This window comes from Podarcis vaucheri, assembly GCF_965113315.1.
Source record: "Podarcis vaucheri genome assembly, chromosome: 4".
In the NCBI taxonomy this organism is placed as follows: domain Eukaryota; kingdom Metazoa; phylum Chordata; class Lepidosauria; order Squamata; family Lacertidae; genus Podarcis; species Podarcis vaucheri.
Genome location: NC_138762.1, coordinates 103,553,469 through 103,578,998, shown reverse-complemented (window position 1 = coordinate 103,578,998; position 25,530 = coordinate 103,553,469). Strand labels below are relative to the sequence as shown.

Here is a 25,530-nt window from a genome sequence, read left to right as displayed (position 1 = left end):
TCTTGGTGGTTTTTGTGATGATGGACTTGCTGAACTGCCTCCTGGAATTAGGATCTGAATCGCGTTGCCTTCCTTCATATCTAAACACATTGGTTTTGTCACCGATGCGGCTTAATCGATGCAAACCTGAACTTGTGAGCGTCGGCTCCACAGGGCAGGCAATGTCACAGAGATTCAGCGCTGGATTTTCCTTTGAAAAGAAGAAAGGCATTGACACGACGAGGGGAGTGAACGTGCCTGCGTGTCTGTGCACCCAGCTATATCCAATTCCCCATCCATTCCCACCACCCTTTATTTTAAGGGGGGGGGGACATTATAGGGGCAGAGCCCTGCTAAGAAATGTATTCAGGATATCCGCTCAGTGCTTTTTTTGGTCTGGTTGCAAAACATCTTTATTTAGACGAACCACCTGAATTTTCCCTGGACAGAGCAACTTGTGTGTCAATCCCACGTTAGGAGCTCAAGCGTTGCTTTGTTTGCATTGATTCCCTGCTCATCCAACACTGCAGTAAGTGGTTTTGCATATTAACGAAGTGCACAGTAACCTTCCTTTACCTCCTCCCAGCCCCACCTCCTCCCACCCAGCCTCAGGAATCAACACTATTGCTCAGTCAGATACTTGGAGAAAGCTGCCAGGAGGTTGCTATGGCAACTGTTCTGCTTTCAGCAGCTGCTTCCCTGGTTCCAGGCGGGGGGGGGAGGAAAAGGGGAGGGAGGGGGACCTGGGGAGAACTAGGCGGCCTCCGATCAGAAGTTCAGATAAAGAGGGTCACTGTAATTTGCTGGCGCAGATTAAAAATAACGCAGCAGATGCAGGCGCTGGGAAGCAATAAAAACAACGTAGGTAACGCAAAAGGCCAGTCATTAAGCTGGAGCGTTTGTAGATTTATTTAATTGCAGATCATGAGATTGCAGAACACCTCCCTGCTCTGCGCATCTTCCTCCTGATTGTAGGAAGGGCTCGGGGAAAAAGTCCAGACATGCTACACAGAGCACAGGTAGCCCTGCTGACCTTTAGACAAAGGGGAAGAGAAATGCAAGTATGATCTGATGCATAACACCCAAAAGCATGGATTTATGAAAAGGCTGAAGCATAGTGCTCTCTCTCTCTTCCCCCCACTCAAATTAGGAATGGGTGAATCTTTCAGTTTCTCCAAGTTCCTTATTTTTCCATTCTTGAGTTCAGTTATTCACATTTCCACATGACAGTTTGTGACTTAAGTCATCAGCATTTTAGTGCAAATTTCCCCTAAAGCTTGTATGCATTCCCCCCAATAGATACATTTTTGAAAAGCCATTTCCCCTAAGATGATGCATATTATTAGTATATTATTTTCACGAACATATGCATTTTTATGCACGCTCTACCCCGGTATATAAATGTTTACATGCTACTTGGCCGGGAAACTGCATTGAAAAATTCAGAGAAGTGCGACTTTTGAAAGATGGTTGCATTTGTCGTCTCATATGGTAACGGAAAGTGCAGGTTCGGTAGATTCATCTTTAAAGGCAAACTGGATGGAGCAGCTCCCCCACCCCTACCACACATGGGCACATAATTCATATTAAAGGTGAAAGAAGCCCATCATGGTGAAACGGTCAATTGGAAGGAACAAAACTTCCCCATAGGGCCCAGTGATCGACAGAACCTAGTTTATTTATACATAGATCCATATATACACATGTACAGTGGTATCTCGGGTTACATACGCTTCAGGTTACAGACACTTCAGGTAACAGACTCCACTAACCCAGAAATAGTGCTTCAGGTTAAGAACGTTGCTTCAGGATGAGAACAGAAATCGTGCTCTGGCGGCGCGGCGGCAGCAGGAGGCCCCATTAGCTAAAGTGGTGCTTCAGGTTAAGAACAATTTCAGGTTAAGAACGGACCTTCAGGACGAATTAAGTACTTAACCCGAGGTACCACTGTATACCATAAACACAAACACAAACACAAACAAACATACTGTATCCCTCCAAAATCCTGTATCGCTTTCAGTCCATTAAATCCTGGCAATTCAGTTCTCCAGGTTAACTGCTTCCCTGATCAGGGTGTTAAAATAATCTGATAAATGCGGTGCCTCACAGCCATTCTGTCCCTCGCAGCTTGGGCTGTGCTTGTCACTCTGTGGACCACGCCTCCCTGCCGGCTTCCCGGGTCAGACCACATCTCCCACCCCCATAAACGTACTCTCGAAGACCCCAGCAGCACTGCCACTTTGCCTCCGCCTCTCTCCCTTGTCAGCGATTGCCTGGAGATACACACACTTTCCCCTGACTCCCACCCTCTCTTCCTTCACCAAATCCGGAGGAACCTTCCTGCATCTCTGCCGTTTCTTAGGAAGAATAGGGGAAAGGAGATGGGCAAAAGGGACGTCCTTATGAATCTTGCTCAGAGGCGTAAAGCACCCTTTGACATAACCTTTCAACGTTCTCTTCCCCCCACACCCTTCCTGTCAAACAGCGTAGAGGTGATTAAATCAGGGTCGTTGTTGCACTTTTGAGTAGCCTCCAAGAACACAACGAACATAACTGAAAGGAAAGGTTGAATTTTGAAATGGAAAAGCACCTTGCCTCTTCATAAGCGCTGGCGTCTACACTCGAAACCTTCAAAGAGGCCCCTGGCTGTGGGCACAGTTAGAATCATAGAATTGTAGAGTTGGAAGGAATCCTGCAGGAATTCAGCCGTCCCATCAGGGGATCAAACCTGCAACCCTGGTGTTATCAGCATCACGCTCTAACCAACTGAGCTATCCATGCACAGTTCTTCTCTCCCTCCCTCCTGCCTACCCCAATGCACATATAGCTTTGTTGACTCGATATCACATGTGGCACTGTGGTCTAAACCACTGAGCCTCTTGGGCTTGCCGATCAGAAGGTCAGTGGTTCAAATCTGAGCGACAGGGTGAGCTCCTGTTGCTCTGTCCCAGCTCCTGCCAACCTAGCAGTTCGAAAGCACACCAGTGCAAGTAGATAAATAGGTATTGCTGCAGCGGGAAGGTAAATAGCATTTCCATGCGCTCTGGCTTCTGTCACAGTGTTCCATTGTACCAGAAGTGGTTTAGTCCTGTTGGCCACATGACCTGAAAAGCTGTCTGTGGACAAATGTTGGCTCCCTCAGCCTGAAAGCAAGATGAGTGCTGCAACCCCATAGTCACCTTTGACTGGACTTAACTGTTCAGGGGTTCTTTACCTTTTACCTTTATAACATATGCAATAGATAAATTTTAATTCAGAAATCTTCTAAGCATCTTTCCAGAAGAAGGTCATGCGCTATGTAGCAAATGTAGTGGTCTGAAAAGACCAAGGAAACCAGAGCAGCAATTCTCCATGCAACCACATTTAAGAAACATAAAACTATCCAGTAGAAGTATTGGCCTACATTTTCTTGGTGATTTGATGGTCATTTTCAAGACTAGTGATCGCTAACAATAGATTTTTAGTTAACAGCCTTATTTACCAGTGGAAGGGAGAAAAATATGAAGGTGCATTTGATCCAAAGCTTTTCAGAGTGAGGAGCCAGTAAAGGTAAGTACAAAGGAAAGTGGCATAAATTAATTTCTTTTAGAGTTTTGCTGCTGGCTGCTCCTGGAAAAGGGCTTCATTATATATGTACGCTCATAAGTTTAAGTGAAGCGCTGGCACTCAAAAGTAGTGGCATCACTCCCCTGTGTGCCCTTAATAGACCCCATGGCTCTACTTGATATATGTAATCTGTAATATTAAAAGGAGACAAAAATGCCAGTTCTCGGAGGAGGTGGTTATTGAAATACTTGACCTAAAACAGTTACCCAAGGGCACCAGATATTAATGATGCTTGTCCACTGCATTTATGGGCCAGAACAGCTCCCTCCTCAAAGGAAGCTACAACTAGGAAGAGGAAGACAGATCAGGATAAGCAAGGGAGTGAAGGCTAGAACTGGGAAATGGAGAAGTAGGGAAGGAAGGATTCAGTATGGGAATAGTGAGGTGAGGTGAGAATATTCTCCGGAGAATATTCATGAGAATGAGAATATTCTTGAGAATATTCTCTGCTAGAAAATTCTCTGGAGAATATTCTCCACAAACTGTAAATTCTAATGTAAGAACCAGTTTTACAACCCACATTTTTAAAAAAATCTAGTAAATAATAAGGCAAGCTGTGATATTGCCAGTGTTAGTAATGGATAATGATTTTTTTAAATCCAGTTACATTACTGGGCATTGTGTCATTCACCGTTGGCAGTTGGCAACATAATTAGAATTCAAAGTTGATGGAAAATATATGGTTAGTGGCAGGTTTAGTGATGAATGTGAGTCATTCACGTTGAATTTTCAATTTCAAGTTTGGTGCAAAAAATCAAATAATGTGAATGCACTGCATTGCCCCATTGAATAAAAGTATCTGTACGGTTTTTGGTTGCCCTCTGAGCAAGTTTACCTATTTATAAACATGTATAATTATATCATTTTCAATGCATTCAAATGAATATTGTCCTATTTTAAATGAAAATTCTCTAATATACTCATTAATAGAGAATATTCTCCAAAAGATTATTCTCGAGAATTTAACATCACTATATAGAAAAGATGCTAAAGAGAGAAGCTAACTAAATAATTAAAGGTTCCCTGCAATAGGATTTTATCATTGTCTTGTTAATCAAAATTATGAATCTGTGGCTTGTGCCCTTCTGAAATTTTTGAGGCTGTGATGTGGTTATCCCAAAACACATATAAAATGGGACAGAATGCTTTACATAAAATAATAAAATGCAACATATGAAGCTTCCTGCCTGGTTGAGAATAATAATAATAATAATAATAATATTTTATTTATACCCCGCTCTTCCCTGTTTAAAAACCGGGCTCAGGGTGGCTAACAGCAAATATAAAACATTGATTAAAATGCAACTTAAAAACAGCATAAAACAGCATAGAATACAACATAAAATGCAGCATCAGTATCAGTAAAATCCAAAAATTCAGGGGTCATTTTTTGGGAGGGAGGGGAAACCCAGTCAGTAGACATTGAAAGATCACCAGAGTTAACTGGCCAAATCGGTCCTACTAGGTGTGTGAATAAGGAATTTAAATGTGGTGTCCCAGAAAGGGTTTCTTCGTAGAAGAGGAAGGGGGAAAGGGAATAGAGGATCAGGCTAATTCAAATTGAAGGCCAGGCGGAATAGTCTTACAGGCCCTGCGGAAGGAGGTCAAGTCCTGTAGGGTCAACCTATCTCAATATTAGTGTTGTTGACTCAGCATCGGTGGGTTTCTGGGTTCTCAAGAAGATACCATTCCCGGCTCTGCTTCCTGAGAACTTTTACCCGGAGATGTCCGGGATTGGATCAGTCAACATGCAAAGCACCTGGCTGATTCTTAGACATGCAGTTCCTATCACTAATAATTACAGTCACTTTAAGTTTAAAATGCACAAAAGCAAAGCATTTAATGTTTGTTTTGGAGCAGTGATCAATGGGGGGGGGGAGAAAGTTGCTAAAATGGCGGCTATTGGAAAGAGTTTTTGTGTTTTTAAACCATTTTTAAAAATCAGTCTAATTTTCATTTCAGCTGCATTTTGCTAATATTCAAATGTCTGGGGTATTTTTTTTAAGAAAGCTGGAAAAGTGTTTTAGCACTAATCAACAGGTCAGCTGAAAATAAATAAAAGGGTCATCTACTCCCAACTGCCTGCAATGGAGGAATCTCAGCTAAAGGCAGGAATCTCATAGAATCATAGAATCATAGAGTTGGAAGAGACCACAAGGGCCATCGAGTCCAACCCCCTGCCAAGCAGGAAACACCATCAGAGCACTCCTGACATATGGTTGTCAAGCCTCTGCTTAAAGACCTCCAAAGGAGGAGACTCCACCACACTCCTTGGCAGCAAATTCCACTGTCGAACAGCTCTTACTGTCAGGAAGTTCTTCCTAATGTTTAGGTGGAATCTTCTTTCTTGTAGTTTGGATCCATTGCTCCGTGTCCGCTTCTCTGGAGCAGCAGAAAACAACCTTTTCCCCTCCTCTATGTGACATCCTTTTATATATTTGAACATGGCTATCATATCACCCCTTAACCTCCTCTTCTCCAGGCTAAACATGCCCAGCTCCCTTAGCCGTTCCTCATAAGGCATCTCAACTAAAGCATCCTTGGCAGATGGTCAGATGAATGATAAAATGGCAGCCACTGCAAAGGTCATAGTGAATGTGTGTTGAGCTGTGATACATTCACTTGATATGCCTTGCCTCTTAAAAAAGAAGGTGGGAGAGTAGCGCAATGGACTCCTACACCTGGGGAGACTTTCTGCGCTCAGAGAAAAGGTGGAAGAAGGGCAGATAAACCACAGAAGTAACTGGATGATGGTTTTGTGTGAATGCCCTGTGAAAAGTCATCTGAAGCCACACCAAGCATTTGGGGTGGGTGTCATTATTTAATCTGTGGCACCATCAGGATGGTGTTTTTGGTTTCATCATTTATCATCTTGTCTGTGACTTTGAGGATGGCCCTGTATGGGCCAAACAACAATAAATATTCTGCAAATTTGACACCGATCACAGGCCATCTTCCCTCCGATGGGGATGGGGCCCATTCTATTCCTTTCTCATTGCTTCCGTTCATGGCTAGGAGGAAAGATATTCAGTCTCTGGGCTAATGAGCAGCGTGCCGAAAAAGCAGAAAAGGAAACTCAGCGTTCTCCAAACTAATTTAGGCTTCCCGTTCCTGCAGAGAGATGAGGAATAAAGTGGCAGCACATGGCCTAAAACTGCCTTATTACAACTCTACTCCCAGGTGGCCAGTTCAAATGCTAACTAATAGTTCTCATGCTAACTAGCTTGGCAACATGATTTGAATGGGTGGGTGCAAGAACATCTGCCTCTCGGCTTGCACACTTGCCAACACAGACGTATGAGGCTCTCTGTTGTCGTAGGAACCTCTCGAGCAAATGGAAAGGGAAAGTGAAGCTCAAAACCACCTGCTCGAACTAACGTTCTGGCAAGCTCCTCTTTGCCCAACAGTGCTCAGTTGTGCACAGTGTGGGGAGGAACAGGGAAGCAGCTGCAACAAACATGGCTTCGTGTGTCTTGCAAGGTCTGGATATCCCAGTTAACTGCATATGTCATGCATGTTGTTGCACGCTACCTGCAATCTCTAAGGGGTCATGTTTCCTTTTGGGAACGAGGCACAGCAGAGACTTTAGTGTCTTAATGATAGATGGTTTATTTACACATATATACAACCTGGGCCTACGATGGAGAGATTCACAACATAATTCCTTCCAGAGGGTCTTGCTTCTGTCCTAGCTGCAGCCTTGGAATCCAGCAGACATCAAACATCATGTTCTCCCTGCTGCTTTGTGTCTCGATCACACAACTTACATTACTCCCTCTCTAAACTCTGCCTTTTTCAGTCCGCCCATTTGACAGAGTCCTTTGCTCCTCTGTTCTCTTAATGACTTATCACCCCAGGCAATTACCTCATCAGGAACTTATCCTTGCTTAATGAGCTTTCAACACTTGCTGATTCCAGGGGATTGGGAGCATCTAGCACACAGCTTAATACACACAGGTCTGGCACCCAGTTTTAACACCCCATGCCTTTATTTTAGCTTGAGAGTTCTGGCACTCATAACAATATAATAAGAATGGACCATGATGCTTTCGTTGGCTATTTCCCAAGGCAGGAAGAAGCAGCCAGCGAATGGCAAGAAGGTGGAGGACCAAAAAGAGTAAGCAGGCCTGGGCAGGCAGCCACGTTGGGATCCTGTCTGTCTGGGGCAGCTCCCTAGCAGAGCAAAGAAGGCATTGCCTATGCTAGTGGTGGAGGCAGGGTTTCAGAGAAGGGTAAAAGGGGTGCAAGAAGGGGGAGGCGGAAAAGGAGGGATCCTGTCCACGGCAAAGGTCACAATGGTGGTGGCAGGAATGGGAAAAGGGCAAGGGTCATAAGACAGCCTGGGTCTAAGTTTGTATAAGACTTCTGGGCTGCCTAGCAAATTTCATACAAAGTATTCCTGGGGGAAAATCAAGAGACTCCCTTTTCAAAACTAGGCTGGCATTCATCTATAGATAAACGAATAAAGAAGAACATCATCTCGTGGGTCAATTGCAGCCAGTTAATCTATGTATCTTTCTGTCAGAAGCTCATCGTTGTGACATCCGAGGACCTAAAAATGATGGCTTATCTAAAAGCCATAAATTACACGAGAGATTTGATTGAAAGTAAATTAATTGACATCACCACCTATGAGATCAGATGGTTGTATTTCCCAGTCCCAACACACGCATGCATTTATTTCATTGCATGAAACATGCGGTTTTCATAGTATTGTTGAAAGATTTGCTTTACCTCCCCCCCCCACGACAGTCACTAAAATATGAATAAAGAAGTCTTAGTTGTTGCCTTAAAAAAAAATCCATTAGAGCTTTCTTGTTGCCACCCAGCCATAAAATGTTGTATTTATTTTCTTCACTCATAAATTCCCCTTTTATCAGTTAACCACCTCCACCTCCCCTCTGAACTGAGGCGAGTGCCCACGCTGATGCAATTTCAGTACTTGCTGAAAACATATTTATTTTTGGAGGCTTTCCCTGACCACTCATACCAGATGGATTCCTTTAACCACCTGCGACTGACCTAGCAGCTGCTGTTTGATTCTGAATGTTGTCATTCTACCGTATTTTTAGATATCGCTTTGTAATTAGGTATGAAAAGCGGTGCAAGAAAATAAACAAATAAATAAATAAATGACTGCATGATGAATTGTCTTTCTAGAGACATAAGAGCACAAGGCTACTGAATGAAAATCAGGCAACTGATTAATAAAATTATCAGCTTAACAAGAATCTGAGAGCATTTATCTTTTTTTGTTAATGCACACAGTAGCCCCAATCCAACAAAGCACACAAAGAAAGCAGTGGGAGTTGTGGAAAAAAAGGCTGATTATCTTCTCTGGTGAGAAACAGGAGAGCAGGCAGAAGGTGAAATCCAGTCCCTTTTGCTCTTCTCACGAGTAGCTGATCTTCATAGTCTGCAACTTATTTGCAAGGCTAGGCAGCAGGTATCTGTTGGATCAGGAAGGGGAACAAAACCTATTTGCCTGTCCAGCATGTACAATCCTTAGCTGGATCAGGGGAAGAAGAAGAAGAAGAAGAAGAAGAAGAAGAAGAAGAAGAAGAAGAAGAAGAAGAAGAAGAGTTTGGATTTGATATCCCGCCTTTCACTCCCCTTCAGGAGTCTCAAAGCGGCTAACATTGTCCTTGCCCTTCCTCCCCCACAACAAACACTCTGTGAGGTGAGTGGGGCTGAGAGACTTCAGAGAAGTGTGACTGGCCCAAGGTCACCCAGCAGCTGCATGTGGAGGAGCGGAGACGCGAACCCGGTTTCCCAGATTACGTTACTACCGCTCTTAACCACTACACCACACTGGCTCTCGGGTGGATAAAAATTAAAGAAATTCCAGACCAAGAAATCATAGCCTGTATTGCTACTGCAGCAAAGATGCTTGATCTGCTAAGGATGGAAAGATGAACAAAATTCCAGGTGAAGGAACAAGTAGGACCCGAAGCCAACTGGCAAGAAAGGTGAGGTACAACCGCAAGAAGGGCAAATACAGTGGTGGCTCGCAAGATGAAATTAATCCATTCCGCGAGTCTCTTCGTCTTGCGGTTTTTTCGTCTTGCGAAGCACGGCTATTAGCGGCTTAGTGGCTTAGCGGCTATTAACGGCTTAGCGGCTATTAACGGCTTAGCGGCTTTAAGAAAAAGGAAACAAATTCGCAAGAACTCGTAAGACATTTTGTCTTGCGAAGCAAGCCCATAGGGAAATTCGTCTTGCGGAACAACTCAAAAAACAGAAAACTCTTTCGTCTTGCGCGTTTTTCGTCTTGCGAGGCATTCGTCTTGCGAGGTACCACTGTAAATATAGTGCTATGAGTTTGTGGGAGCCAGACGACTGCAATTCCTGGATCCAGCATGTGTTAAAAGCTAATCAAGCCAGGCTCGCTTCCTAATGAGGCAATTGCCTGGGTGATGAGCCATTAAGGGGGATTTACGGGCGAGGTGCGAGGTGGCAAATGGGTGGGACCGCCTCCCTCAACTTGCAGATGGAGAGAAGGACAAAAGCCAGAGTTGAACAATTATGTAAGCTAGATGGTGGAGGCAAAACCAGCGGGCTGGAGAGGGCTGTGGCTGATCTCTGCTTGAATCCAAGGCTGTGGCTAGGGGAGAAAGAAGGCCCTTTTGGGGTGTTAATACTGTGAACCTCTCCACCGCAGGCTCAGGTTGTATATAAACCATATATCATAAAGACAACACGCTCTCTACTGTGCCTCATTCCCAAAAGGAAACACGTTATCCTGGTTGAGCCTCCGGATCCCTTGGGATCTTGCACCGCTCAGAGATTGGGGTGGCGTGAAACACTATTGTTCACTAGCTTCTGGAACTCACAAGTCAGAACTAGAAATAGTAGGAGGCATGTGGCTGCCTCTGAACTCTGCCGCCCCTAGGTTTTCCCCTCCTTTCCTCCAGGAACATCTAATAATATAAAAAGAAAGGTGTTGTGTGACATCATCCTGCTCCGTGTTTCCTTCATTTTCACTTCACTGACTGTTGCCTGCCCGCGCTGGCAAAGCTCAAGATACAGTGCAATTGCAGAACGGAAATACTGCTTGTTTTAATTGTAAAGCCCAAGTCCGCCATCAGCTAGATGGACCACACTCTCTCTCGTTGTCAGGAAGTAGGGCTTCGATGGTCCCACTTTCCATCCGCTCTGTCATTGCTGCCCTAATGATAGAGATAACAATAGTAATTTTATAATTTACAGTGGAACCTCGACTTATGTATAATAATAATAAAATTTTATTTATACCCCGCCCTTCCCGGTTCAAAAACTGGGTTCAGGGTGGCTAACAACAAATTTAAAACACTTAATTATAAAAGCAGCATAAAATACAGTATAAAAACATGAATAACAATAAAATTCAAAAATCAATTTAGGGGAGATAAGCATCAGGCTAGCTGGCTGAATTGGTCCTACTTGGGCCAGTGAGGAGACCAGGGGAGAATGAGCTGTGGGGTCTCAGAGCAGGTGATCTTCATAAAAGGGGAGGGGGAGGGAAGAGAAGGGAAATAAAAGATCAGGCTGAATTCAAATTAAAGGCCAGGCGGAATAGCTCTGTCTTACAGGCCCGACGGAAGGAGGTTAAATCCTGCAGGGCCCTGGTCGGCCAACTGGTGCCAAAAAAGGATAGAACTTTTTTCATGTATGCAACAACAGCAGCAAGAATACTGATCGCAAAGTATTGGAAGACACAAGATTTACCCACCTTGGAAGAATGGCAGATGAAAGTGATTGACTATATGACATTGGCGGAAATGACGAGCAGAATTCGTGACCAGGGAAAGGAGACTGCGGAAGAAGACTGGAAGAAATTTAAGATTTATCTTAAGAACTATTATAAACTTGATGAAGTTTAGAATGTCGAGATTCTACAGAGAGAAAGGGTTGCAGTAATATAAGATTAGATTAAGAAAGGACTATGATGAATTAGGATGGGAAAAAACATTTATATGTTGCTATAAAACTTGGATATGAGGATGCAGAAAGGGGAGGTATGGGGAAGTCCGAGGAAAGAAGTTTATGAAAGGACATTTTGAAATTATATTTGTTTGTTTGTCTGTTGTTGTTTTTTATGTTTGTTTGTTATAAAAACTCTTGTAAAACCAATAAAAATTTTATAAAAAAATAAATAAATCCTGCAGGGCCCTGGTCTCCTGGGACAGAGCATTGCACCAGGTCGGAGCCATCACTGAAAAGGCCCTGTTCCTGGTGGAGGATAGTCTGACTTCCTTAGGTCCCAGGACCTCTAAACTATGGTTATTCATGGACCTGAAGGTATGGCTCTACTTACGTACGATTCCAGTTACGAACTTCAGTAGATGCTTCGACTTATGAACTTTCCTCTAGATATGAACAGAGGCCTTGTGGTGTAGATATGAATGAGAGCCAGTGTGGTGTAGTGGTTAAGAGCGGTAGACTCGTAATCTGGGGAACCGGGTTCGCGTCTCCGCTCCTCCACATGCAGCTGCTGGGTGACCTTGGGCCAGTCACACTTCTCTGAAGTCTCTCAGCCCCACAGAGTGTTTGTTGTGGGGGAGGAAGGGAAAGGAGAATGTTAGCTGCTTTGAGACTCCTTAAAGGGAGTGAAAGGCGGGATATCAAATCCAAACTCTTCCTCCTCCTCCTCCTCCTCCTCCTCCTCCTCTTCTTCTTCTTCTTCTTCTTCTTCTTCTTCTTAGCAGCCCAGAGCTCGCCCGGCCAGCTGCAGGGCAGCGCTGGGGCCTCCGCCACCGGGGAGAGGGCCCCCATCCCACCCCCGAAGCTGTGGAAGAGGTGCTGCCTGCAAGAGGCACAGCAGGGCGCAGCCCCAAACCCCACCGAGGAACCAACCTGAGGAAGTCCAGAGAAGAACCTGGCCTGGCAAGAAAAAAAAGTGACCCCAGCCAAAGTGAATCAGCTCTTTACTGACCCTTGCCCCATCCCCAGGTTGTAGCCAGGGAAGCCCACTCACCCTCAGTGCACGTAAGAAAATAAATGTTAATTTTTTTCATCTACAATACTGTCTTATTTATTTTATAGTACAGTACATTGATTATTGCCTTCATTTTCTGGATCTATGGTCTCGTTAGACAGCAAAATCCATGTTAAATTGCTGTTTTAGGGGGTGTTTTCCATTGTCTAGAATGGATCAATTCACTTTTCCATTACTTTCTATGGAAAAGTGAACCTCTAATAATAATAATAATTAATAATAATTTTTTTATTTATACCCCGCCCTTCCCGGTCAGAAAACAGGCATGTAATGCCTTAAGAGAGAATATAATGAAAATAATTTACGGCATGTAATGCCTTAAGAGAGAATATAATGAAAATGATGTATAGGTGGTACATGACCCCAGTCAAGCTTGCAAAAATATATCATTTGCCCGATAACAAATGTTGGAAATGCAAAGAGATTGAAGGTACATTCTTTCACCTTTGGTGGACGTGCCTAAGGATCAAGGCCTTCTGGGAAATGATATATAATGAACTGAAAAAGGTATTTAAATATACTTTCCCGAAAAAAACAGAGGCCTTCCTCCTGGGCATAGTGGACCAATCAGTGTTAAAGAAGGATAGAACTTTTTTTATGTATGCTACAGCAGCAGCAAGAATTCTCATTGCAAAGCATTGGAAGACACAAGACCTACCCACCTTGGAAGAATGGCAGATGCAACTAATAGACTATATGGAGATGGCGGAAATGACTGGCAGAATCCGAGACCAGGGAGAGGAGACGGTGGAGGAGGATTGGAAGAAATTTAAAATTTATTTGCAGAAATATTGTAAAATTTATGAATGTTGAGGACATTGAAATGAATTGCAGGGGTTTTAGCAACAAAGTAAAATGTAAGATTGGATTAACAGGATATGAATTTGCTGAATTAATTTAAAAAGGGATACAGGAATGGGAGACGTGAGGAAGTCCGGAAAATAAGTTAATTGAAGATGAAAATTAAGAAAGAGGGAATTTTTGTTTTTTGTTATTATATGTGCTTTTATCTCTTTTTTTTCTTTTTCTTTCAATGTGTTTAATGTTTGTATTTTTGTATTGGATTTTCTTTTTTCTTTTTTTCTATTTTGTGATGTTGCATTTTTTCTGTTTTTGTATGTTTTTATTGTGAAAATCTAATAAAATATCTTATTAAAAAAAAAGAAAGAAAACCGGGCTCAGGGTGGCTAACAACAAATTTAAAACACTTAATTGATGCAACAAAAAACAGCATAAACTACAGTATAAAACGTGAATAACAATAAATTCAGAATTCAAAAATCAATTCAGGGGTAAAATCCATCCAATAAACATTAGATGATCACCAGGGCTAGCTGGCTAAATTAGTTCTATTTGGGCCCGCAAAGAGGTCAGGGGAGAATTAGCTGTGGCATCCCAGAGCGGGTAATCTTCATAAAAAGGGGAGGGGGAGGGAAGGAAGGGGAATAAAAGATCAGGCTAAGTTCAAATTGAAAGCCAGGTGGAATAGCTCTGTCTTACCAGCCCTGCGGAAGGAAGTTAAATCCTGCAGGGCCCTGGTCTCATGGGACAGAGCATTCCACCATGTTGGAGCCATCACTGAGAAGGCCCTGGCCCTGGTGGAGGATAGTCTGACTTCCTTAGGGCCCGGGGCCTCTAAACTATGATTATTCATGGACCTTAAGGTCCTCTGTGGGGCATACCAGGAGAGGCGGTCCCGTAAATATGAGGGGCCTAAGCCACGTTTCTAGTTATGACCGGACCTCCTGAACAGATTATGGTTGTAAGTAGAGGTGGCACTGTATTAATAATAATCAAAGCCCAAAGTCCTGGCACATTTCTGTCAGTGAAATTCTGCTTGCAGTAGTTATGAGCGGCAGAGTAGAAGGAGCTTGGGAGCAGCTGAATGCTGCTCTCTGGAACGTCTTGGCTTTGTATGAGGCAGTGTGATATCATGGCAGCTCCTTGGTGTTCTAGTAACATTGAAATCAGAAACGATATTCTGTTTGGGCCAGTACTGAGAAAAAGCCCCAGTAAATGAAAGCACATTCAGACAACCCTTCTGAGAAGCATAAAATTATAGATCTGTAGAGTTGGAAGGGACCCTGTGGGTCATCTAGTCCAACCCTATGCAATGGAGGAATCTCAACTAAAGCCTCCAGGACAAATGGCCCCCTCCCACCTCTGCTTCAAAACCTCCAATGGCTTAGAGTCCACCACAAACTCAAGGGAGGACCACAGGTCTGTGTAGGTGCCCTGCATTAGAAGAGACTCTACACCCGTACCAAGGTACACACATGCAGAAATTCTTGGCATGAGGAGGGATCAGTATTCCCCTTCACATGGAGAATCTGTATTTCGATTTCAGTGTTTTGATTTCTGGGAACGGAGTTGAGAGATGACCGAATCTGGGGAGAAAACAGCAAAGACCTGATGAAGAGGTTATATTTTCTGAGAATCCTTTGGAAAAATAATTTCTCAAAGGACCTGTTGATGGCATTTTACCATTGTGCATTAACTTATGGTCTGTGTGTGTGGTTTGGGAGCTGCACAGTCAGGGAAAAACCAATGCTCTCCAGGGTTGTAAAGACTGCAGAGAGAATAATTGGGTGCACTCTTCCCACCTTGGATCAAATCTATGCTTCCAGGGGCCACAAGAAAGCAGCAGAGATAGCGCAGGATAGTGCACACCCCGGAAATGATCTCTTTCAGCTTCTGCCTTCTGGAAGAAGGTACAGGGTTATAAAGACTAGGACTAGCTGCCTGAGAAACAGTTTTTATCCAAATGCGATTTTGGTTTTAAATGCAGTGTAAGGTAGTCTCTGTGGGAGTATATTGTATTTAATTATGGGGTATCAGAATTTTTAGGGGGCTAACCAGCTTGGGATAGCAGGCTTGTTGGTTTTTTAATGTCTGATGTAGATTTTTTCAATTTCGTTGTTCTGTATGGGACAATAACAATAAAGATTATCCTATCATAGGAGCACCCATCGTAATGAATGTATGATAAAGAGGATGTCTGGAGGAGTCCCCAAAGTCATTAGCACAGGGTTATAGTCTAACCTGTTCCTATGTTTTAAAAAGGAGACTTGCAGCGTGTGGCTGGCTTCTGGAATGGCATCACCAAGGAAACGCCGGCCTGGAGGAATCCACTGTCTCACGCAGCCTCTTGCTGGTAGCTGGGGACAGGCATCCTAGGTAGACATTACTAAGGAAACCATCTGACACGTCAAGTTGGTGGGTGTTTGAGGCTCAGCCATCAACTTAGTCACTTGCTCTAAATTTATCTTAGTGGGAAATTGCTCTTTGCAACTATCGCACACGTCTCCTCGATAGCAGTGAAAGGGGAAAGAGATCAGCCCTGGCAAATCAGAATGCAAAAGTTCTGAACAGAGAAACTTGAACCGCAGTTCAAGTTTGCTGTGAAAAGTTCTACTTGCAATTCTCTAAATTATTGGTGAACGTTTGGCAAATATTCAGTGTGTTTTACCCCAGTGATATACAGTTTCACTATTAAATAATTTACAGATGATGTTTGGCAAGATGGTATTTTGTATCTGATAATTTGCATTGGTGTGGTATAGCTTAATATTTTGACTGTTTTTGATAATTGACATGTAATGCTGTTTTGCATGAATAGCTGACAGCTTATTATGTTTTATATTTGACGCCTGCGGAATAAACCAAAGCAGAAACATTTTAAATATTTAGGTAAGCTGTTAAATGTCAAAATGTAAATTTGAAAACCTGCATTCAAAACTGGACTGAAAATAGGTGGTGGGGGCAGTGGCAAATATAATCATGGCTTAGAACTTCTTAGCTTATGGAAACTAATGGAAGAAAAGTTTACTGACCCCATACCTCCCCCCCCGCTGCCCCCCTGCAACCCCTGAAGTCTCCTGGGAGAGTCAGAAGACCTCCAAAACAACGTGAGATGAGACATGGGCCTGCTGAGGTGGGGAGGAAATGGGAAATGTTTATGCAAAATTCCTTGACTTAGGATCCAAGCCCCCTGCCCCATACCTTTCGTTAACTTTTGTTAACTTTTCTAAGGATCCAAGCCCTGGTCTGCTTCTGGCTAGCTGCGGAGATCCTGAAATCACAACGGCAAGATCTGCCTGCTTTCATGATGATGGAAAAGTGATGTCAATCTTGAGGGAAGAGAGGGAGAGGGAGCAGCTTGAAAAGAGGACTGCCGGAAAAGCTGAAATCCTTTGGTGCTTCCAGCAGGAAGCTCCATCAAGCACAAGAGGGGATGATTCCTGCTGCCTCTCAACACTACAGATGGAACAACACTGAGTGGAATAGTAATAGTAGTAGTAGTAATAGTAGTAGTAGTAATAATAATAGGTATATTGTTGTTGTTGAGGTTGGTACAGTGACTCTTAGGCAAACGAAGTAACATTTTCATCCCTCCCTTCCTTCCTTGGTTCATTCTCACTATAAACCTGTCAGTCACAATTGATTTTGAGTGATTAATCACAAGCACTAGAAAATGTCTTAGTGTGTCTGATGCAGCTGGATGATTAAACATCCGCCACCCAGACTTGAAAGCTTATATAAGGAATTTGTCAGATTTGCTTTCCTGGGAGAGGAAGACATTTGAAGACATCTGCAGTTTTCATCTCATTTCCCCCTCCACCCGATATATTGTTTCATGATCCCCCACTACTGATAGCAAGTTCAGGGCAGCCTTCCAATATTCAATATTCTTTAGAGACATAGCACGGGAAACTCAGATGATTCTGTAATAATCTGTTTCTTTACTAATGTAAAAGCAGATGTCACAGAATTGCAGAAGGGAGCACACACACGAGCATTAAGAGGGAGCTCAATCTATGTTGCGTATGCACTGTACATCTAAAGCACATGACTTCTGGCTGTTGGGAACTGTTGCTCTGTGTGTGGGTAAACTACAGTTTCCAGGATACTTTGGGGGAAGTCATGTGCTTTGAATATAAATAGTCCTAGTTCCTGGAAATCAGTGTACACCCCAAAAATGGGTAAGATCGTCTGCCGGTCAATTCAAAATGGCACAGGTCTTTTGCTTGCCATGTTTAGAAGTCACAGTTTCACAGCATGTTCCTGCCATGCTGGGAAGCGTTCTGGGGAAAAAATGGCAAGGTTGCTCAGGAATCAGGATTGAAGGCAGCCTAATTGCCCATTAATGTCCCATAGAGAGCCAAGCCAAGACTAGGGTCATTTATTCATCTGCTAGTGGGAAATGCCTGGCACTGCCTGAGAATTTGAAGAAACCAACAACATTGCGATTTTTATATGGATACTGTAATTTGTGAGTTTCTGGGCTGTTCACGCACTCATCCACACCGCAACCAACTCAAGACCTGACCCTGACCCAGGGAACACCTGACCTAGCCTCAAATCAATTTGTGGTGGGCTACTAGTGCTGAATACTAGTGTTTGGTCCACCATCTTGAGTCAACATGACATCTGGCATCTAAACATAAATAGAGACCACCTCCTTCACCTCAGAAGTCATCTGCTGTTGGTGACAACATCTTCAGAGGCATACAAATTGGCACAGTTTGGACTTGCCGTGCCAAATATCAGACGAAGTCACGCTTTCTTTTAACCTATTCTTCTATAAACCTAAAACAAAACAAAAAACCAAGTTCACTTCAGAGCTGCCCTGAAGGCAGACTTCTGGAATGAGTGTGGAAGGACTTGGGCCAACACAGCACAAGATCCTTGTGTGAGAAAATAGAGCAGTGTGCTTCTGGTCTCACCAGGTTTTTCACAATGGCTTAAAGAAGTTTGCTTGCCCTAAGTCTGTGTTGTACAAAATCTTCCACTAGAAATTGTGCAACAGTTTGCAGAACGACGATCCTGGCAGATTTCCCTCCCTGCATACATGTCTCAGGATCTAATCCAACATGTTTAATTTTGTGGGTATGGGCTGCTTCATGATTCATGCGCTGGCCATGTTTGCTGCAACTATAGCAGTGCTGCACCAGCTTTTCTGGAAGAACAGATACAAAGAATGAAGGGTTGGTACATCTTAGTAAGCCTTCCTAGGATGTCCTTCTTAGCAAAGCTGAGAGGCTGCTGATCCTCAGCGTAGGCCTGCTGCTAATTTAAGAATGTGCATATCTCCTGGCCATTTTCCATGCTTTTTTATGGAGTACACTGGCGCATCTGCAGCTAACAAAATTGCTGCATAAAGCAGTACCATGTGTCCTGAAATGTAATGGCCTCTTTGGCAATGCGGAAATGGCTGTGTAAATAAATGAGAAGGTTCACACTTTCCTAGAGCACACGGCTCATAACAATAACAGGAATGACATGCCATTACAAACCAGCACTATGGTGCACATTCCTACACCCAACCTTAGCCAAGTTGTTCTGCAGAGTCTGTTTTGGGACCACAAGTGATTTCTGGTCTTCCTCAGTCATTACAAGAACAGCACGTTGTCAATAAATTTAGGGTGTGGAGACCACATAGATATTAACAACAGTGTTATCTGTAGGCAGAGAAAATTCCCATGGTGATGTATTTAACATCTTAATTTCAAACAGAGCACAGCTGGTAACTGGTGTTTGGAACAGGAAAATGGTCTTAGAAGAGAGATTCATAAAACCTGTTCCACGTATACCCCTTCGAGGAAGAGATAAAGATTTCACTATTTGCCCCCAGATCCTCCACTATAACAAGAAGAGTGCCAGTCAGAAGTGTGGAATAATGACTGGACCTCTGAATGACATCAGTTCTTTCGCTTAGTTTTGATAAAGTAAGTGATCTTTGGATTTGATATCCCACTTTATCACTACCGGAAGGAGTCTCAAAAGCGGCTAACATTCTCCTTTTCCTTCCTCACCCACCACAAACACTCTGTGAGGTGAGTGGGGCTGAGAGACTTCAGAGAAGTGGGACTAGCCCAAGGTCACCCAGCAGCTGCATGTGGAGGAGCAAGGAAGCGAACCTCGTTCACCAGATTACAAGACTACCGCTCTTAACCACTACACCACACTGACTCTCCAGTTTGTCCCATTGAACTAACTGGGTCTTACTCCCAAGTATGTCTGTAAGAGGCCAAGGCTTCCCAGTGGAAAGGAGGAGTTAAGGGAACTAGAAAAGGTCTGGAGGTCGCGGCATGTGGCCGTGTGGCTAGGTTGCCCTAGCTCAGGGCGTTTGGGGAAACGGGCTCCTGTTGCGATTGCAGGTGCAGCTCCTGTGACCGGCTTGCACCGTTCCTTATAAAAGAGCATGGGGAATAGATGAAAGAGGGGATCAAGAGACTGAGTTGTCTGAGGAGGAAGCCTTGAAGCCTCCAGGTACCCAGAGGCAGGAAGCAGTCAACAAAAGTCAGAAAAGGACTGAAAGGGTTTTAAACACCGTTCCCACTTGCCCAATATTTCCCCTTTCCCTTGGTGCAGGATGGTACCGCATGGCCTGACCCTGATGCATTCTTTCATATGGCTTTTCATTTAGACTGTATCTGTCCTCCACGCTGGTCTCTCCCTCTCTTTCAGACCTTGCAGCGATTTTTTATTTTTTTTACAAAAACAGGTTTTATTTTAACGATCACCTTCTCCGTGGAATCGTTACTGACCCTCTTTTCTATTGTTTGGTTTGGGCTCTTCTTATTTTGCTTTTGCTGCGCCCAGATCAATACAGCCGCTCTCTCCCTTAGATCACCTCTTTTCAGTCCCCATTCACCGCTGACAAAGCTGCTCAGAAACCCTCAATTCAAAGGCAGCTTGCCAAGATTTGACAACTCTGTTTCTTCCCCCGGCCTTTGACAGCCCTCACTTTCCAGCACTGAAGTCTGAGCTTTTAACACACCGGCCTGGAACCCAGCTGTGCCCCCGCATTCGACACAGCAAAGATTTCCTCATATTTGAAGATTTATCACCAACGCGGTTAAAAACTTTCCCCAACCACCGCAGAATGCCAGCATTAAGTTAATGCCAAGCAGGTTTAACAAGTCTTGAGCTCAGGGAGGTTAAGTATTATTACTTCAATTGGGAGTGTAGGATGTGTGCAGAGATATCTTATATATACTATGTACAAATCTGTGAGAAAAGGAATTCTATTCCAAAAAACAAAGGCACTCAAAAGCCATTATCGGAACAAAAAGAAACACTTACAGGTATTTATCTGTTCCTATTCACGAAACAAAACCTTAATAAACTTAAAAAACTAAAGCAAATTTGAAACCAGTCATACCTACCCTGTGATGCACAAACCTGAAAACATAGAATTGTGGATTTGGGAGAGACGCCCGGGGGTCGTCTAGTCCAACCCCCTGAAATGCAACGATCCTTTCTAGTACTAGAAAACAATACCCACGAGACAACATTAAAACTGGACTGTTTCACAAAAAGCAGATTAGAATAGAACTTAATAAATCTGGTGCAGTAAAAGATGAATGAAGCAACAATGGCAAACATTAGCAGGGATTCCCAGATGAGCATTTTGCATAAAATCCACCAAGTGCAGGCCATACCTTTTCAAGAGGAATTGTTTGTTTATCCATGTACGCAGCTTTTATATTTAGCTATTTTGAAAACCTGTTACTCGACTGATTTATAGCATATCTGGGAGCCATGCTTTTTATTATTATTATTATTCTCAGCCATTAAAATTAATCTTTTAACAGCCACACTAGTGCTTGGAAACCATTTTGTGTCAATCAAATAAGGGTTGGGGAACTAAGAGGTTCCTTTCATTGCACTCTGGAAAGAAAAGCAGTTTGTCTTGTTAAGATTAGCTCGACTAAGGAGAATTTCCCAAAGCCATTTTCTTTTTTCCAGATGCTGCAGATCAATGGATTTGCCATTTGGAAGGGAAGGGAAGGGAAGGAAGGAAGTGGCTGTCAACTGCTCAAAAAGTGAGATGCTACCTGCTCCAGGCCCGCTTAGAAGAATCCTGGGCATCAGGAATCGAATGATCCATGGGCTAAATCTTCTCTTCTTCATCCAGAAGCCACAGGTGAACACCATATGCTTTCATATAGCTACCCTCTGACCCCACAAGATCTCTCATCCACCACACAGCCTTCCTGCAAAAGCAGCAACCAACCATTTCTTCTACGCTGTCTCCTTGTGAATATTGCTGCTAAGGCCTGGCTGAGACGTTTGGTGATCTGCACACACTCAACCTTGGAGAATTTGTGAGGTTGTAACAAAATCATGGGACGCGGGTGGCGCTGTGGGTTAAACCACAGAGCCTAGGACTTGCCGATCAGAAGGTCGGCGGTTCGAATCTCCGCAACAGGGTGAGCTCCCGTTGCTCGGTCCCTGCTCCTGCCAACCTAACAGTTCGAAAGCATGTCAAAGTTCAAGTAGATAAATAGGTACCACTCTGGCGGGAAGGTAAACGGCGTTTCCGTGCACTGCTCTGGTTCACCAGAAGCGGCTTAGTCATGCTGGCCACATGACCTGGAAGTTGTACGCCAACTCCCTTGGCCAGTAAAGCAAGATGAGCGCCGCAACCCCAGAGTCGGTCATGACTGGACCTAATGGTCAGGGGTCCCTTTACCTTTACCTTTTTTAACAATATCATAGAATTGCAGAGTTGGAAGGGACCCTGAGCATCATCTGGTCCAACCTCCTGCAATTCAGGTAAAGGTAAAAGGTAAAGAACCCCTGGATAGTTAAGTCCAGTCAAAGATGACTCTGGGGTTCCAGTGCTCATCTCGCTTTCAGGCCAAGGGAGCCAGCGTTTGTCCACAGACAGCTTTCTGGGTCATGTGGCCAGCAGGACTAAACCGCTTCTGGAGCAATGGAGCACTGTGACAGAAACCAGAGCACATGGAAACGCTGTTTACCTTCTCGCCACAGCAGTACCTATTTATCTACTTGCACTGGTGTGCTTTCAAACTGCGGAAGCTGGGACCGAGCAATGGGAGCTCACCCCGTCATGGGGATTGGAACTGCTCAATTTCCAAATGTCAAGCCCAAGAGGCTCAGTGGTTTAGACCACAGCGCCACCCGCGTCTCATATGGGGCTCAAACCTGCAACCTTGGCATTATCAGCACCAATGTTCTAACCAACTGATCTAGCCAGGTGCTTTAGGTGCCAACTATATGAACCAATAGGGACGCGGGTGGCGCTGTGGGCTAAAGCCTCAACGCCTAGGGCTTGCCGATCGAAAGGTCGGCGGTTCAAATCCCCGCGGCGGGGTGCGCTCCCGCTGTTCGGTCCCAGCGCCTGCCCACCTAGCAGTTCGAAAGCACCCCCGGGGGCAAGTAGATAAATAGGTACCGCTTACCAGCGGGAAGGTAAACGGCGTTCCGTGTGCGGCTCTGGCTCGCCAGAGCAGCGATGTCACGCTGGCCACGTGACCCGGAAGTGTCCCCGGACAGCGCTGGCCCCCGGCCAATAAATGTGAGATGGGCGCACAAACCCCACAGTCTGTCAAGACTGGCCCGTTCGGGCAGGGGTACCTTTACCTTTACCTTTATATGAACCAATGTCTCAGCATGCAGGCCTTCTCATTGCAAATCGCTGCAAGATAAAGTTGGTAGATAACAAACTAATAATAAATAAATAAAACAAGTCCCATGGGGCTACAAAAGGGGGTATCCTTAACCAAAACTGCAAAAAGCAAAGGACGGAGAAGTTATGGAAACAATTATTAATTCAGAAACACATGTTTAATTTAAACAAAACCCCACGCCAAGCTGACTAAAGGTGTGCCGCATATAATATTGTTGCATGGAGGTTCCCTCATTGTGAGAAGCGAGGTTACAGGGAACCAGGCGGAGGGCCTTTTCGGTAGTGGCACCCTCCCTGTGGAATGCCCTCCCACCAGATGCCAAACACATAAACAACTATTTGATTTTAGAAGACGTTTTTATAAAATAAACAAAATTTAAAAATATACAGTGTGAAGTACTAAGCTTTTTGTCTGCCCTCAAACTGCCACCATTCATTTCATTGGGTGATCCCAGGTTCCAGTACGATAAATGGGAGAGAGAAAGTGTGTGTGTGTGTGTGTGTGTGTGTGTGTGTGTGTGTGTGTGAAGATTGTGGTGGTGGTATCCATATATTACTAAAAGTGTGGAAGGTGCCAGTAAAATGGGCAGCAAAAAGAAGAGGAGCTGGTGCTATGTACCACTGACTATTGCCACAAACTCACCCTCAGCCCTGCACATAAAGCCATTATATTATCAAAAATTTGTTCTATTGTATTTTTTATTTTTTAAAAATAAACATGTCCTCCGGGTGTGAAAAACAAAACACTCACATTCAGCTTTTCTGCTGATTAAAGAAGTGTGAGCTAAATAACTCTGCCTTGTAAACAAGCTATTAGTACTACTTGTAAACACTACTAATTTGTAAATAAGTAATTACCGTATTTTTCCGTGTATAACATGCCCCCGTGTATAAGACTACCCCTATTTTTTGGGGACTCAGATTTAAGAAAATAGCGGGAGATGGCCCGGAGTTGTTGAGCTGACAAGCTCTTGCTCGTGGCTGCAACCAATCACACGTCCCCACACGCACTACCTGTGTATAAGATGACCCAAGTTTTTAAACATTATTTTACAGTAAAAAATACTCGTCTTATACACAGAAAAGTACGGTTATATATAAAAATTGTGTGTGTGTGTGTGTGTGCACGCACAACACCAATGACATACTTTTTCTTTGCAGGCATTTTGCAGTTCCTTTCCCCATCAGATTTTGACTGAGCTGGAAGCAGGGTACGAGACGAGGCCCTTGGAAGAGGCTGTGGGAGCAGCCAGGAAGAATGTGAGGAAACACATAAACACACTTGGGTTTTATTACGGATTGTGAGGAATCAGGAGTTACAGCAGAAACTGTGAATTTTGAACCGGAAGGAGGAGAAAGAACTCCGGGGAGGAAGTTACCAAAACATCGGTACAGATGTTTGAGATATTTTACATTTCATTGCCTTAAAAAACAACTCATTGTTCGAAGGATTGGGCGCCCTTCAAAGCAAAGTGTATATTTTGCCTGGAAACAAAATTCTGCGATGAACATTAAACCAAGCAAGTGAATACTATGTTGGCAATGTCTGGAAGCATTTGTATGCCTGGAATATTTCTGCCTCCAGGGAATCAGACCATTATCAATCACAATAAACTAGAAAGGTTTGTATTTTTTAAAAGCAAGGGAGAATGTGATGGTATCTACACTGTATCTCTAGTAACTGTTCATTGCATTGCATTAGTATACATCCATTGGTAGTCAAGGGCTCTACATACTGCAGTTTCACAAAGTAAACATGCACATCTGTGAAGGCACATAGAAGGCACGTCTTAAGATCCGATCACACTCAAGTGTGACCGTCAGAGTGAATCCTGGAGTGAGCAATGCAGATAAACGGGAAACCTCATTCAGTTACCTCTGCTAATTCTCAAGGATAATACGAGAGAAATTAAATGGCCTAATTTAGCAGGTTTTGCCTAGGTGCATTATTTTACATTTTCCAACCAGATAAAAGCAAGTTCTGCATTGCAGTGGAAACAAATTCCATCCTTCACCTGTGAAGAGGGTAATCTAACCTCCTCACAAAGGGATCTCACATCCCCACCAACATTTCTCTGATGAAAATAGGGACGTCCTATTCCATAATAGGAATAAGGACGTGGATGGCGCTGTGGTCTCTAAACCACTGAGCCTAGGGCTTGCTGATTGGAAGGTCGGTGGTTTGAATCCCTGCGACGGGGTGAGCTCCCATTGCTTGGTCCCTGCTCCTGCCCACCTAGCAGTTCGAAAGCACGTCAAAGTGCAAGTAGATAAATACCGCCAGAGCGGTAAGGTAAACGGCGTTTCCGTGCACTGCTCTGGTTCGCCAGAAGCGGCTTAGTCATGCTGGCCACATGACCCGGAAGCTGTACGCCGGCTCCCTTGGCCAATAAAGCGAGATGAGCCCCACAACCCCAGAGTTGTCCGCGAATGACCTAATGGGCAGGGTTCCCTTTACCTTTATTCCATAATAGTAATAGTAATAATTTTATTATTTGTACCGCACCCATCTGACTGGGCTGCCCCA

The 25,530-nt window shown here is 43.9% G+C and overlaps 1 long non-coding RNA gene across 1 annotated transcript in view; it reads left to right on the top strand.

The window, feature by feature from the left end:
- Nucleotides 1-24,453, top strand: part of LOC309531766 — a 31,979-nt gene extending 7,526 nt beyond the window's left edge. The window contains exons 2-3 of the long non-coding RNA XR_014219438.1: nucleotides 21,317-21,494; nucleotides 24,165-24,453. This is a non-coding gene — a long non-coding RNA (uncharacterized lncRNA). The remainder of the gene's footprint in view (nucleotides 1-21,316; nucleotides 21,495-24,164) is intronic.
- The last annotated feature ends 1,077 nt before the right edge of the window (nucleotides 24,454-25,530 follow it).